The sequence below is a fragment of the Ailuropoda melanoleuca genome, chromosome 8 (genome assembly GCF_002007445.2).
Source record: "Ailuropoda melanoleuca isolate Jingjing chromosome 8, ASM200744v2, whole genome shotgun sequence".
Classification (NCBI taxonomy): domain Eukaryota; kingdom Metazoa; phylum Chordata; class Mammalia; order Carnivora; family Ursidae; genus Ailuropoda; species Ailuropoda melanoleuca.
In genome coordinates this window covers 1,533,440-1,548,507 of record NC_048225.1, presented here as the reverse complement: position 1 = coordinate 1,548,507, position 15,068 = coordinate 1,533,440, and positions in this window count along the sequence as shown.

Genomic DNA, 15,068 nt, shown 5'->3' with positions numbered 1-15,068 from the left:
TGGTAGACGTCAATTCTTAGCAAGTGTACGTCCTGCATGGAAAGCTATGGTTTATGGTGAGACAGGGGTGTCTGACCTCTAGGACCTTAATTCAGAGTAATGCCTGGGGTGGACCGGGTCTCTGGGGCTGTGTGTTCACAAAGCAGGACGCGCTGCTCTGGCCACAAAATGATGCGAGTCTGCTTAAAACAGGTGCTTTCAAATGAAACTAAATAATGGTCAGTATGAATGTGTTCTCCGTCTGCATGCTGTTGGTAGGTCTGGAATTTCGGGTGCATCCCTTTGCCTGGAGCTCTGTCAGACGGCCCAGCTGTGCCTCACCATCCCCCATAGACGGCCACCCTGTCAGGACACCCAGAGGAGATTTGGGCTCTGGGTCTCTTGGAATCACAAAAGTTCCTTATTTTCATGTCCTTGAAGAGGTCTCTGTTGTCTAACTCTGACGTACCGGGTGGAGTGCTCTCCTCTGTTGACCTCCGTGGTACTGGCTCTGACCCTGGAGGTGGGGGCCTCAGGCACAGAGCCACCGTCACAGAAAAGACCCTTGAAAATCTTCGTTTCCACCGTTGAGGCCGAGAGCATGAATTCATAGGCTGGCTACAGAAGGGCGGGTGGCTTTGGCTGGAGAGCTGAGCATGTATGAGAAATATTCCTACAGAACCGGGAGGTGGGAACCGTGCTGTGTTCCCAGCTGGAAGCCTTCTGTATGGACAACATAGCACCTAGGAGATACTCGGAAATATTGCCAAACCAAAGAGTAAAACCAGGGTTCCCGTTAACACCAAGCCTCAGAAAAACCTCGTCACCCAAGTGTGGAGACTTTGGCAGGGCCGCATGGTTACAGTTAGGGGGAAAGTGGGTGCTGAATTCCTCCTGGGCCGGGCGGAGGCCCCGTGGCTGGAGGGGCATGTGGAAGAAAGCCAGGCAAGGCTGCAGAAAAGGTGGAAAGAACAGGTTTCTGTTGTCTCTGTTGTAAAAAGCAAGTGAACGGATGGTGGTGGCGGTTGAGGACCGGGAACGAAATGCTGAGAACACACTGCACCGTGAGCTTCTGGGCAACAGTCAGGCACGCCTCCCTCCCTCTCTCCCTCCTGCCAGGCCTGCCGCCTTCACACTCCCTGAGCCCACACCGGTCCTCAGCTTGACCCACGTGTAGGGTCTTCAGTCGGCCCCTCCAAGGAATTTAAAGGCCTTCTGCAGAGGAGATCTCACAAGACACTGTAAGATGCTTCAGTAGGATCAGAACATAGTACCCAGACTGTATCGGATCCGCAAACGAGCTTTGGCACAGATTGTTTTACTGACACATTCCATTACTTTTCTCTCTCTTTTTTTTAAATATTCACAACTGCCTGAATTCCAGCACGTGACTGTTGAATAATACACCATCTTCTCCTGTTACAGCTCAGCAGAAATTTCTCAGACGTACGCCACACGGGTAATGCCAAGCCACGCACGGTGCAGGAGTTCATTAAAGACAAACTTTCAGAAGCAAAGTCAGAAAGGAAAATCATGTTTAATGAAATAAACATAGAGAGTTCTGGGGTCAAAATATAGGAGGAAAAAAAAATGAGTCGTAGGCTTATAAGAACTTTCCAGGGATCTTTAACTCATGTTGACGTTCATGACAGCCTCATGCCTGGAAACACTGTATAGTGTCGCTTTCTGGTTCAAACCGTAGGAGTGTAGTATGTGACACTGGGATGTCAGCTACAGAGGCAAGCAGGCACCCACAAAGGAGCCGGAGCTGGCTGGTCGGCCTGCCAAATGGTCCTCGCTGCAGCAGTTGGGAACCACGAGCTTCAGAGAGGAGGCAGCCGCTCTGCTGGGGTGTCTGCAGCCGCTCTGCTCCGCGTGAGCACGGTGAATGAGGGCAGCTACTTGGCCGGGGCCTGGGACATCTCTGATTCTGTGCGGTCTCGCTAGCTGCTGCTCTAATTCAGCCACAGATGGGATGGCCGGGTGGAAAGGTGACTTTCTGAGCCCTGGTCTTGGACAGCTGACTTGTGAACTAGAAAAGGAAGGTGCCTTAGTAAAGGCAGACGGAGAGAGACCCGATCCCGTTTCTCGCAGTGATTCTTGTGCAGGGGTCCGTTCCCGTGCAGTGCTCGGCGGCCCTGCTGCTTCTGTTGGGGCCCCCATGGCTCAGCACCACGTGCCGAGGGAGAACAGGATGGTGCAGGCACACGTTTCTGTGCCTGCGATCTCAGCAGCTCTTAGGAGGGGCTTGATCCTCCGTTTACGGATGCAAGATGTCTCAAAAGAATGTGATCAGTAGCAGAACAGGGTCTGAATCCCAAAGGAAGTACGGCCGGGGTTCCCTGGGAGGTGGTGTGGCCTGGAGGGGAAAAGGCCCCCCTCCCCTTTCTGCAACAAATCCTGAATTCGTTTCCTAGCTGTGAGACCTTGGATGTTACGGAAATGTTAGGAGCCTCCATTTCCAGTCTGTCATATGGGAATACGATGCCCTGCCTTTCCACGTCGTTGTGACATGTGGGGGATGCTGGGTAATTACCACTTGCCCTCGTCCTGTGCCTCATCAGTACCAGCTGCTCAGCTCTGGAGCCGGGGGGGGGGTGGCGAAAGAGGCAGCAGCTGACTTCGATGCAGCCTTCCTGTGCCAGGGCTCATCCACCGCATCCCACGGGGCCTGAAGACACAGCAGCCGATACTGTTCATACCTGGAAAAGTCCTAGTGAGTGTTTTGGTGACCCCATCGGTGTCCCACAGAGCTGTCCTGAATCCTGGGAAATCTTCAACTCACTTCCAGTCCCCCTTCTTGGTGGCTGTGGAGTCTTCAGACAAGATCGTGGGTGGACTTGCTGGGATCCTCCTTCCCTGGATGCCAGGTAGTCGAGAGGTACCAGGTGGGGGGTGGGGGTTCGGTTGCTTTGCAACCCTGGAGCTCCCTGGGTGAAATCCGAAATGCGTCCCGTATGGAGCACAAGGAGATGCTGAAGAAAGAGGCCGACGGCTCCGGGTTGGCAGGTGGCAGGCTTAATAAGCAAGGGAACGCTTGCAGGAGACTTGGGCGGCTGCCAGAGGACTAGGTATCGGCACACGCCTGCCAGAATCTCAAGGGTTTCTGAAGAGGCTCTAATGGGGTTCAGTCGTGCAAATAGTCCAGATGGTCTCAGTAACACCTTGTGCTCTCAAGTCTGTCTTTAAAGGAGCTTCTAGAATGAGAACAGTAGACAGAACGTGCATTGCAAGGACAGGGGAGGGAGTACGGAGCCTCTGATCGTCCAGGTCCAGTTCCTGGGTTTACCAGTAGTCATGCCCTCTCCGTGACCTGCGCCAACACCTTCCCATCCCACCTAGCCAAGCTAGCATTAATGGTAATATTAATGCATCATTGCAGAATTTTTTTTCTCTCTTAAGTGTAGCAGTAGGGAAAAATTGTAGTAATAAGGACACAGAATAATCACTACCTTTCCTCTCTATCTTCTTTAGTTTAACGTTCAGTTAAACTGAACAGTGTGCCTCTGTTAAAAAATTCTAAAAATAGACCCATTCAGCCCTGAGCCCTGACGAATGGTGCTGAAGCTGTAGGCACAGTCCGTCAGTGCTATTGAATAAAATGTCCTGCAATGATGGACTGTCCTAATATCAGTGCTGGCCAGCACGGTGGACACTTGCTGCACGCAGCTGGTGTCTGCCGTACGGGACGGTACAGGTCTGGGCTGTAGATTCCCTTTCCCTCAATACGAAGCCCAAAGCAGAGAAAGACCACTGACACCGCAAGGGAATCTATTTATTGCTTCTATTTTTATCTATTAAATTTCTCTGGCCCTCAAGGTTTTCCAAACAAACTATGGTCATCCTTCAGTACAACTGCACCATTTATAAGTCATAATCTCCCAAATGGAATCCCATCACTGTGCCGTGTTTGGAAGATTTGTCATCAATATTTCAAAACCAAGTTTATTAGAATGAAATTTCAATATAGTCCATTCCGTATGAGGGTGTTTGACAACAGGAGTAATTTATGTCTAAATCACTGGGCCTAAGGGGCCGAATTAGAGAGATGTTCTCTATTCCTTTAACCTTCCTGCTGTTCTGAATACATTTCAGTTGCCATTGTCTTTTCCTAAACCGTAACTCACCATCTTAATATTGTTAAAGCTAATACATAAACACTACTTACTAGGTCGGGCACTATTTGAGGACAGCTGTCTCGCATACGTATCTTCACAGTGTGGAAGAGACCACACAGAAATTTTTATTGATGATGTAACATTTTTGCTAGACCTGAGGCGTGGCTACCGGGGGAACACCAGTGAGCGGAGCATCAGGCTGAGTGTCTTGAGCAATGCAGGCAGAGCAAAGGGCAACCGGACATGAAGAGGGTGTTAGGGGTGCACCACTGTGTCCCGGTGGTGCCACCGATGTTACCGAAGTTTGCAAGACCGTATACTGCGGCGAGCTCCGGGCAGCAGACAGTAGGTTTGCTACATATGCTTTTGCAAGACGGTCCTGGTGCAGAGCTGTCACTCTTGATGCTACTTGCGTTTTGCTATTTAATATTTTGATTTCTTGAGCATACCTACCAAAGTTCTAGTATTTAAAAATGTTCATACAAAAATGCATGCAAATCGTTACTCTGTAATGTCTGTATTCTCCCCCCAAAATCATTCTGTCATTCTCTGAACCCAATCCATTCTTTCATCCTTCCTTCTCAAACACAAAAGAAAAACAAGAAGCAAAACAAAACCATCCTCTACTATCCCCAGTTCATTCCCAGAACAGCATGTCTCCTCTCTCCCCCTAAAAAGGGCAGCCAGCAGCTGGAACCATGACCTATTTCCCCAGTCGATCCTGAGCAAAAAGGCATCTTGGAGCCTCTCTTGGTAGAAAGCAAAGGAGCTCTGTTTCCCCACTGTCACTCTTGCCATGGTGTTGGCCAAACACAATGAACCAGTGAGTCTGGAAGCACCTTTGAATATGCAACGCTTCCCCCACCAAGAGCCCCAAAGGGAGGGCATCCTAAATATCTCTGTGGGTATTAGGGTAACTGTGTATCATCCCACAATAAGGAGAGGAAGTAACAGAGGCTGCCACATAAACATGCCCAGAAATTCTCTCGGTGGCTTCCCACCGAAGGGAGAACCGTCCTCACAGAACTACGCAGGGGTCCAGGGAGTACTTGTCAGGCATTGGGACAGGGGTTCTGAGGACAAGAGAATCCAAGGACACTGTGTTGGTCTCTCACCTGTCCTAATTATTAAATTGTTGCCCCTTGTTCAGAACTCAGGCTTGAATACTCTGCTTGATGTTGCTGGAGCTAGGACTCCTGAAACCCCATTCGGCTCTGCCGCTAGGGGGCGCTGGCGGGACACTGCATTCCCGGGGAGAGAGACCCACCTGCAGCTCCACTGGCGACTGGCGGTTTGCTGCCTGGGGGCTTAACGAGGCCCCAGGGGTGATAGTAGGTAGAGGCCCCTTGGGAGAGTGCTCCATCCCGGTAGCAGCAGTTCCCAGTAGCAGGCGAACCCATTTTTGGTTTTTCCAACACTTGTAGGAATCACTTCATCATGCCTCCCCTGCCAGCGAGAGCAAAGAGCCCCAGCCAAGGTGCGCTCCCTCCTTGGACATCTGGGACTCGAGCCCAGGGGCTCCTCCTCTGAGCTTCTAGGTGTTCACAGTTCCAACCTTTCAGCTCTGTGCCTTAGGCAGTGGTGGCTGCCTCTTGAGTCACATATTCGCCCCTATCATTAGTGTTAATGATTTCAATCTAATTAGCCATTCTTCTATATTAAATCCCCATTCTATTCAACTCAAGTAACAGGTGTGATTTCTGTGTCTTGACCGATACACTTCTGCAGTGGTCATTTCAGTGCATGAACAGAGACCCAGGATGTCCAGAAAGTTAAGGATACATTTCTCCAAGCAAAAAATGGAGTCATTTGACCAGCCTCTGTGGTGGCTGTGAGCGCCGCCCCCCAGCAGTGGCTGTGGCTAAAGAACTTGTGGGAGGGTGCAGTAACATGGGAAAGGCCCCCAAATCACCCCAAGGCACAGTCCTTGTGTTAACTGTTAACTTGTCCTCCCAAGGGCAAGCTCTATGAGGGGGTGATCTGTCTCATTCCTGGTTCTACCCCCAGGGCTGATGTTTATTGGATGGACAGATGGACGGACAGATGGGCAGATGTGTGGATAAAAAAATCGAACACTTAGTGCAATTTTAGCTGACAGCAAATTTAACAGTATCAAGGATGTCCCTATAAAATGGGAAACTTTATTTTTTTTAAGGATTTTATTTATTTATTTGACAGAGAGCCAGCAAGAGAGGGAACACAAGCAGGGGGAGTGGGAGAGGGAGAAGCAGGCTTCCCGCCAAGCAGGTAGCCTGATGTGGGACTCGATCCCAGGACTCTGGGATCACGCCCTGGGCCAAAGGCAGATGCTTAATGACTGAGCCACCCAGGCGCCCCTATAAAATGAAACTTTAAAAGCCTGAAGTGGAAAATAATCTGTTCAAAAATTTAGAAGACTCTCCGTGTTCCCGTCTTCTTTTGTCTCCAAAATTCCTGCCTCATCTGTTTCCATGCATCCTTGCGAGCTCTTTAGGGCCCTGGTTCTTGTAACATTATTAATTACCTTAAAACATCATTCAACTGTAGCAGTTTTGGCAATCTTATTATCTCGGAAGGACAAGGAGCAAAGATTAGTTGTTTTATCATTTAAGTAATGAGATTTTTAGACTTCTCTAAAGCGATTTATGAGAGTAATTAGTCTAAGCAGGGGTTTCCGGCATGAGTGAGTGTTATTAGGTGTAATAATTAACCCTAGTGGGGTGAGGTACTGACTAGCAACTTAGCAATCATTGAGGAGGGCACGAAGTTTCAGTTTCAGGCATTTGTAAATACAGATAAATGTGCATTACTAACAACTGTTAAATAGAACACTGCATTATAAAATTGTCAGTATAAAGCAGGAAGTATCAACAAGTTATACGTATCTAATCATTAGCTGAGGTTTTTTCCTTGTTCTTAAAATGCAGTTGGGGGCAGCGTGATACCCTAGCACAGCCCTGGTCTTGGAGTTTGCTCCCACCTCTGCCATTGACCAGCTCTGTCACTCTGGGAAGTCATTCAACCAGGAACCCTTGGGTTTCATCCAAAGAAGGGATAGAATCCTGAAGGCTCCTTCCAGCTCTGGCCTTCAACAAGTATGGAAGACACAGGCATTGCTACAATCAGATTTGTGGGTGAAATACACGAACTTGTCTTAAGCCCTTAATTTTTCAAGTAGTTTGTCGTGTAGCAACGATAACCAAAGCGCGTCTTTAAAGCCGTATTGTCCTGCGTCCAACAGGCACCTTCCTTAAAGCAGTAGAGCTCATTCTTCAGTCAAAGCCAGTTGGGTAACCCTAGACCAACCATGATTCTGATGGACACACTGTCTTCTTCTGCGGTGGTCTGACTCTTCATAGACCTGTTCAGATAGCTATGCATATCGAAGGTACAAACTAACACTTTGAGAGGCAAAGAAATTCTCAGATTGAGTCTCAGTTTAAAAAAAAATAAAAAAGAACTTAAGAAGACTTTGTATTTTTTTTTCCTATTGGAGACTTCCACTATTTTGTTACCTTCGAACACAAAGACGGAACCATGTGAAACAGCCAAGCCGTGAATATTTACCAAAGACGCACGAGACTTGGATGATCGTAGGTGCAGAGAGTCCAGTGAGACGTGTGCTCTGCTTCTACCTTACGGGATCCCCTTCCCACCTCTGACCGGTTCTAACATTGCCTGCTAAGCCCTGACCTCCCCGAAGCATTCTTCTTAAGACCATACTCCCGTAGCTGCGACCCACGGCCTCGAAAGAGAAGACAGGGAGAAACCTATCAGTCAACTCAGAGAGTAACAGGCCATTAGTCCTTTCTCTGGGGATGACGCCATTGTTAGGGTTTTGCATTTTTGGTCCAAGGTCGTCTCCTGCTGGTACCCATTTTTCAAGCACTGATGGTTTTGCCAAGGTTCCCAGTGCTCCTCCCAACTGACTGCTGTTCTTGCAAATTTTTCTTCTGCAAGTGAAATGGGTTTAATTTCTTCCATGTAGAACAATGGGCTAGGCTCTGATAAGTTCATGCTAACCAAGTCACATAACACTTAGGATTTCTTTGGTGTCCTTTACTGCTAGGTTATGATACAGTGCCATAGAGTGTAGCCAGAAAGAGGAACAAAGGAAGAAAATTAATTACGACATTAAAATAAAAAGGAAAAAAGAACGCCCTGCATTACCATTTGTCAGAGCACTGTGTTGCCTTTGAGGAGCTGGGTGAAAAGCTTCGGTTCTGGCAGCGTCGTGGACTAACGCTTCTTCATCAAGAGCTATTTCAGTTCGGGAATGGCCTAGTCTATGGAATAAAAATAGTACAATGAGGTTTCTTCTCACTATCCTGATCTTGCTCTCCTCCGTTCTTGGCCTCTTAAATACTCAGGGGCCTCCTGTTAGCATCTATTAAGCCTCAAGCTACAGTCTTAACAAAGAACCAGGGAGGCCAGGGAAAGGGGGGAACAACCCCAGCTTTTCATCTCTATAAATTACAATCCAGTAGAAGGACATTTTCTTGCACATTTTAATGGTTAAGAAAGTATGGTTAGAATTCTCTGACATCTTATTAAGTGTTTTTTCTGAAAACCCTAGGTGATCACAGGGCACAGTGATGGTTAGGGAAGTTGATTGTCTATAAGGGAAAACACTTTGAACTCAAATTCTGACTGTTGCTGATGAAGGGTTATCATTTACACGGGCCTGAAGGGGAAATGCTACCATGGAGTTTTTATCTCTACGATTTTATTTCTGCATACTGTTGTTTTTAATAAATTTCCTTAAACAGAATATTCTTAAAAGGATTGCTGTCGAAAATGTCATGTAAAATCCCTTTTGAGAGTGTGTGTTGTCCTCAGTGACCTTCAGGAGACAAAGTTGCGGTTCCGACCTCAGTAGGCATGTGTGTTCGCGCTGTTAGTGGGGACGTTTCAGATCAGGGAGAGACGCCTGGCGTCCTCCATCCCTGGTGTCCGACTGCACTTTCTCCGTGGAGGAGAGAGAATGTGTAATGTGAGCAACCTCTTCAGGATTTGATGTCTCATCCTTTAGAAACAATGGGCTCTGAATGACTGATCACTGCTGGACCTGAAACATGGTCACGATGTGGAGTTAGATGGGCCATTCTGAGGGCAAAGTGACAAACCTTCCCTAAGACCCCCTGCACGGACAGCAGCATGTCAGGCGGGAGGTAAGCAGTTTCATCGGCCCTAATTAATTTGGGAACAGAGGTAGACAGCACACTCCAAACAGTGGGAGTCTGAACAAATTCGGCAGCTGTTCTTGTTTACAGGCTGTGTACACAGAGTCAGATGGAAAGATTTTTAAAAGAGCAGTAAATGGCAATCCACACGGATAATGAACTGGATTAATGTAGCAATTAAAGTTTATTAAAATGAAGTATTACCTTCCATAAAACCTGACAATGATGTAAAAGCTGGGGATCTGCTTTCAGAAGTTGTGGTTTAGCCAAGGAAATTGAAATACCCAAGAGGTGACAGGGCCGTCGTGAATATCAATGGCCATGCTGAGACCAGTGGGTTTAAGTGTCATCTTAGAAGGAGGAAGGACAATCAAATATTTACCACCTGGAAGACTCTTGAGTTTCCCCCAGACAGAGGGTGCCAAGTTCTCTGCTGATAAGAGCCTTCCGGGGGCTAATGCTTCGTTCTTATCACGAGAAACCAACTTGTGAATTAGAAATGCTTCACCCAAGATGCAAAAAGCAAAGGACGATGGGAGTGTAATGGAAAAGGGAGATGATGTATTCCCTCTCTTGCAAAGGCAAAATGAGGCATTGAGAGGGGAGGGGGAGGCCTGCAGCAGTTCCTGAACTCTGTTCTTCATTCTTCGGAGCTGGCTGGCATCATCAGATCTTAATAAATCCCATCATACAGATTCTATCCAAAACAAGGTGGAATGTCATCCCTGAGTTTTTCCATGAGTCATTGGCTCAAAGTTTAGGGGTAGGGAGGAGGTTACTCCAGCGAGAATGGCATGCCAAGTCCTCCCGGTTAGACTCGTAGAGTTTGTCGGGATTTCATTGTGGAAGCTTCTCTCTGCTGAAGATGAGCGTGACTGTATCAGGTGTGTCATCAGTAGTATACAAATAGGCATTTCTTTCTCTCAACATGGTCTCCATGAAATACTTTTTTCATCCCCTTTTACAGGATTTTGGAAATTCGCACTCTAGCTGTTCATTAACATCCCCAGAGATCTTTTAAAAAACACCTTCACCAGGGGTCCTCCTTAGTCTCATACTAAATAGTAAAAGTAAGGGGGGAAGGGCAGGTGTCCATTATTTCAGAAGCTACTGGTATTGTCCTGTATATTAGTTTTGACTGGATTTCGGGATACCATTGACTAGCCATTGATATTCTCCAGGTGGAAGGCCCAGTGGTAGGGCTGGGAAAAGGGCGTATGGGAAAAGTCCTACAGCTGACCTCCCCTTCATAGCAAGAAAATGGGATTTGGCTCTAGCCTGATCTCTTGCAAACCTCTAAATTCCTTCTCGTGATGCCTCTGTAGCACGATCATTGGCCTGGAGGCCAGCTCTCTTAGATGGCAAAACGGCCCTTCAGCTCCATTCTGTGTATCTAATTGAGCCACAGGAAACTCCAGCATCTTGCATATGCACAAAATGTTGAGTATGTAAGCAGATGGCCCCATGGCTGCCCTTTCTCCTTACTCTGCCCGCTTGCTCCATATGTCTTTTTCCTCCGTTCAGATAACCACGGTGCACATTGGCATAGCCTCTGTGTAAGCAGATGAACCAGTGATGAGACCCCATGCTCTGCTTGCTGGGGACCCCAATCTTGGCAACTCATTTGGTCAACACCATATTCAATTGGTAGGAGGGAGAGTGGGGAGTTCATGATGTTCTGATTCCAAAGCCCAAGATCTTTCCCTGAGGCATTGATGGAGATAAAAGGAACACAAGAACAACACAGGAGTGAGATGTTGGGTTCTGACATGAGGTTGCTCACTTAAGCATTTCCAACTCCCGACACAGCCTTGCCGCGATATACTATGAGGACTTGGCGTTTGTCTACCATTTGCCTTGAGCAATTGCTTTTTCTTTTGTTGGCTGAAAACATGGCCCAAAATACTATTTCTCAAGCAGAGAAACAATTATTAGAAAAAATTTGCCTAAATAGCTGCAGCATTCTTGATAAAGGGTATAGTTTCCTATTCAGATGTGTAGGTGGTATAATTGGCATGTCCTCTGGGGAGACCCTTAATACATATGATAATTTTTTAACTTTCACAAAGCCGTTAACCAAATATAATGTCACAGTGACAGATTCATCCAAATTTGTTTTAACCTAGAAGAAAATTTCAGTAAGTTGATTGAGAAGCTACATGTACACTGATAGGAAATTTCTACCTATGCGGCGTGGCACTGGCTTCTCAGATACGTCCTGACAGAGTCAGGGGCTTCCTATCACTGTCTCAGGGGCACAGCTCCGAGCCCAGCTGGTGTGTAGGAAACCTGATGATCTTTGAGAAGTGGGCAGTTTCACTGCAGGGATGGCACAGATCCAGGCAGTCCCAAATTTAAATTCAGGAAATAGGTGTCAAAACTAGAGGGACCCACAGATGAGAAGAGTTTCCGTTTCACCAGTTGGTGAGCTCTTCCACCCCCACCAACAGCAGGCTAGGGTCTCAAGACCCACTGTCCTAGCAAAAAACTACAGGTACACAGGGAGAAAATAGTTTAAAGTCTTGAGACCTTGGGAGTAACAAAGCAGACAGAAACAACAGCAACAAGATGAGGGAACAGCAGGAAAGCATGGAGCCTGCTTTGCCCACAGAAGTCCAGTGGGTTCTGGAGGATTCGGCTGAGAGGCAAGAGGCAGGGCACTGCCTGTGATGATCACACAGGGCATGGGCGGGGGAGTTAGAATCCAGGTCCCGCGAGTGGCAAGGACTCAGGTAACCTCCTCACAGGTTAGGCTGGGACCCAGAAGGGCACCACCTAGAAATACAGGAAAACCATTTGTCTCTGTTCCACTGCAGCTAAGTTCTGAACACTCTGAAATCCCTGAACGTGTATTAAGGTGCCCCAGGTGCACCCGCCTACCTGACCAGAGCAAATGTAAATCCTGTATAGAAGACGAAGATAACATCCAGAGCCTCAAACTGCTTCTCCACATGGTACTCGATCAAATACCAAATCACACACAGAAGTGAGAGATTATGAACAAAAACACACTAAGGACTCCAAATACTGGAGTTGCTGAGCACAGCTTTTAAAACAACTGTATATAAGGAAATGAAAAAGGGAAATTGAGGACTGGGACAACAAACCAGGAGTTATTTTTAAAAACGTACACTTTGGGAGTATAAATGCAATAACTGAAAATAATACAGTGAGTCAGTTTAAAAGCATATTAGACATTAGACAAGAGATTGAATGAAGAGGAATGTGGGTCAGACGTGAATATCTCAGAGTACAAAGAGAGCAGTGAACGTGCAGACAAGAACAGAAGAGATGCAGGGACACAGTCAGGTCCAACATAAAAATAACCTGACTTCCAGACAGGAGAGTATGAAGATGGCAATATTTGAAAATGGCATGCTGAGAATTTTCCAAACTGACAAAGGCCTCACATCGGTTTCCAGAAGCACTCCTAACCCCAAGCAGGGTAAGTACACCAAACCACATCATGGTGAAGTTGCTGGAATTCAAAAATGGATTAGTCTTGAAGTAGTCATGGAAAAAATAGAAGCATCAAAGAATCAACAATCCCGTCCCTGGGAAATCCTATTAAAGATACACTGTCAGAAAGCTCTAGCTTGTGCCCGAAGTTCTTCACTGTGGCATTATTGTGATAGACATTGGTGTTTTTCTCAACTGTTCACTATCAGTAGCGGACTAGCTGAATACAGCAAGGTATCTACATGGTACCTGTCATCTGGGACATTCAGACATTCTGTGGCTCCCAGGACGATGGGACAGGAAGTACATATCACCACCTGTGACGTCTTCTTGCCAAAAATAGCAGACCCTGAGTCTTAGCACCGAAAGTTAACCTCCAATTTACAGGATATCTAGGGCTAGAGGATAATAAACTCCAAGGAAACAGACAAATCCAGAAGATGGACATATTCATTCATTCATTCGTTCATTCATTCTCCAGCACAATGCATTCAGTTCTTCAACAAGACAATGGCATGAAACAGAGAGGTGGGAATTAAAAACATAACAAGAAAAGACATGTAAGAATTTTTTAGAAATTTATTCCAATTAAAAAAGGTCATTTTTAAGTCGGGGTGGAAATCTGAATGATAACTAAGTAGTAAATGATAGGAACAAATGGTTAATTATGCCAGGCATGATTAAGACATTTTGGTTAAGAAAACGATAGTGCTGGGGCGCCTGGGTAGCGCAGTCCTTGGGCGTCTGCCTTCGGCTCAGGGCGTGATCCCGGCGACCCGGGATCAAGCCCCACATCAGGCTCCTCCGCTATGAGCCTGCTTCTTCCTCTCCCACTCCCCTGCTGTGTTCCCTCTCTCGCTAGCTGTCTCTCTGTCACATAAATAAAATCTTAAAAAAAAAAAAAAAACGATACTGCTTTTAGAGAAGCATCCTGAAATTAGGGTAAGATGGCGTGAGGCCTGGGATTTTCAAGAAAACAGCAAAAGAGGAAAGGTGAAGTTCATGGGGCAAAGTCTGGACCCTGATAAGGGTTGGATCTGGATCATGGCTGTATGGGATCTCACTGTATTGTGCTTAGTGTATTTTATTTTTTTAAGTTTTAGATTTTTTTTTTTTACGTGAACATGTTTCCCAGACAGAGAACCTCAGAGTGTCCAGACAATGAGAGGTTTATTCAGGTGTGTGTTCTTGCTGCGGATCCTGGCGCGTCCTATTAGCCGGCCTCTGGTCTAGGGCGCGGTGGCCCCCGAGGCTGGCCCAGGCCCTGGACATCACAAGCTCGCGGTTTTTTGAGGCGTGAGGAGGTGAGAGCAGGCAGCAGCCAAAGGGGATGAAAAGTGCGAGGGCGGGTATGAGCAGGAGGCATTGGGGGAACAGAGTCGGGAATGCCTGGCCGAACCGGGGTGGCCGTGGGGTCAGGGTGACCTTCCCAGGCTGTCACCAATGGTGAGAGGGGAGAGAAGAGTACAAGTTATCTGAGGAGGTGAGCCGATTCTGCCTCATGATAGGCTGAGAGAAACTGAGTCCAGTGCAAGGGACACAAAGAAGGACAACGAGAAAGGAGGTCACGCCCTGGCCTCGGCCACCAAGGCCACTTGGCAGGAGGAGAGGTGGGCTCTGGCCCTACACACTCCGTGTGGTGATGGTAGTTGTTCACGTGTGAGCGATCACCTCCAATAGGGAGTATCCGCCCTTGGACTTGGGACATGGGCTCCTCTCGGCAGCCGCCTGTCTGCCTCCGTTTACTCTGCTGCAAGACGCATCCAGCGTGTCTTTGTTGCACAGTTCTAGCAGCCCTGGGAGAAAACCATGTGTGACCTCCGTGTGAAGGGTGCACCCCCCCATCAGGTGTGGACGTCGGGTACACATTTCCTGAACACGCTCCCCACCCTTGGCTTAGAATCCGCCTGACCAGTTACACCCGACGTGGTAGGCAGCTCAGCAAGGCAAGCTTGATTTCCTTACACGGTTCCCTCCCCGTAACAAGCCCGGGGAAAGGCGCGAGAGCCTTTCGTGGGTGAGGAAAAGATGTACAGGAAGGTTAAGGAACTTGTCCAAAGTCACGGTCTGGGGTTGTGATAGACATTGGTGTTTTTCTCAAGTGTTCACTATTGTAACTGTGTAAAGTCGAGCACCAACGCAGGTCACACTGGCCTCGCACACACCTGAGAGTTCCCGGCACGTGGGTTTGCACCCCGTAGCTCCTCGAGGCCTTGCTGTCCGGAGTGCCCTCCCTCCCTGCGCTCCCGACCGGCATGGCCCTCACAGCTCCTCCTGACTCCATCTCCGACAACATGGACTGCAGGAAGCATTTCTGGGCATTTCCTCCCCACTCCGAGTTCATCATTCC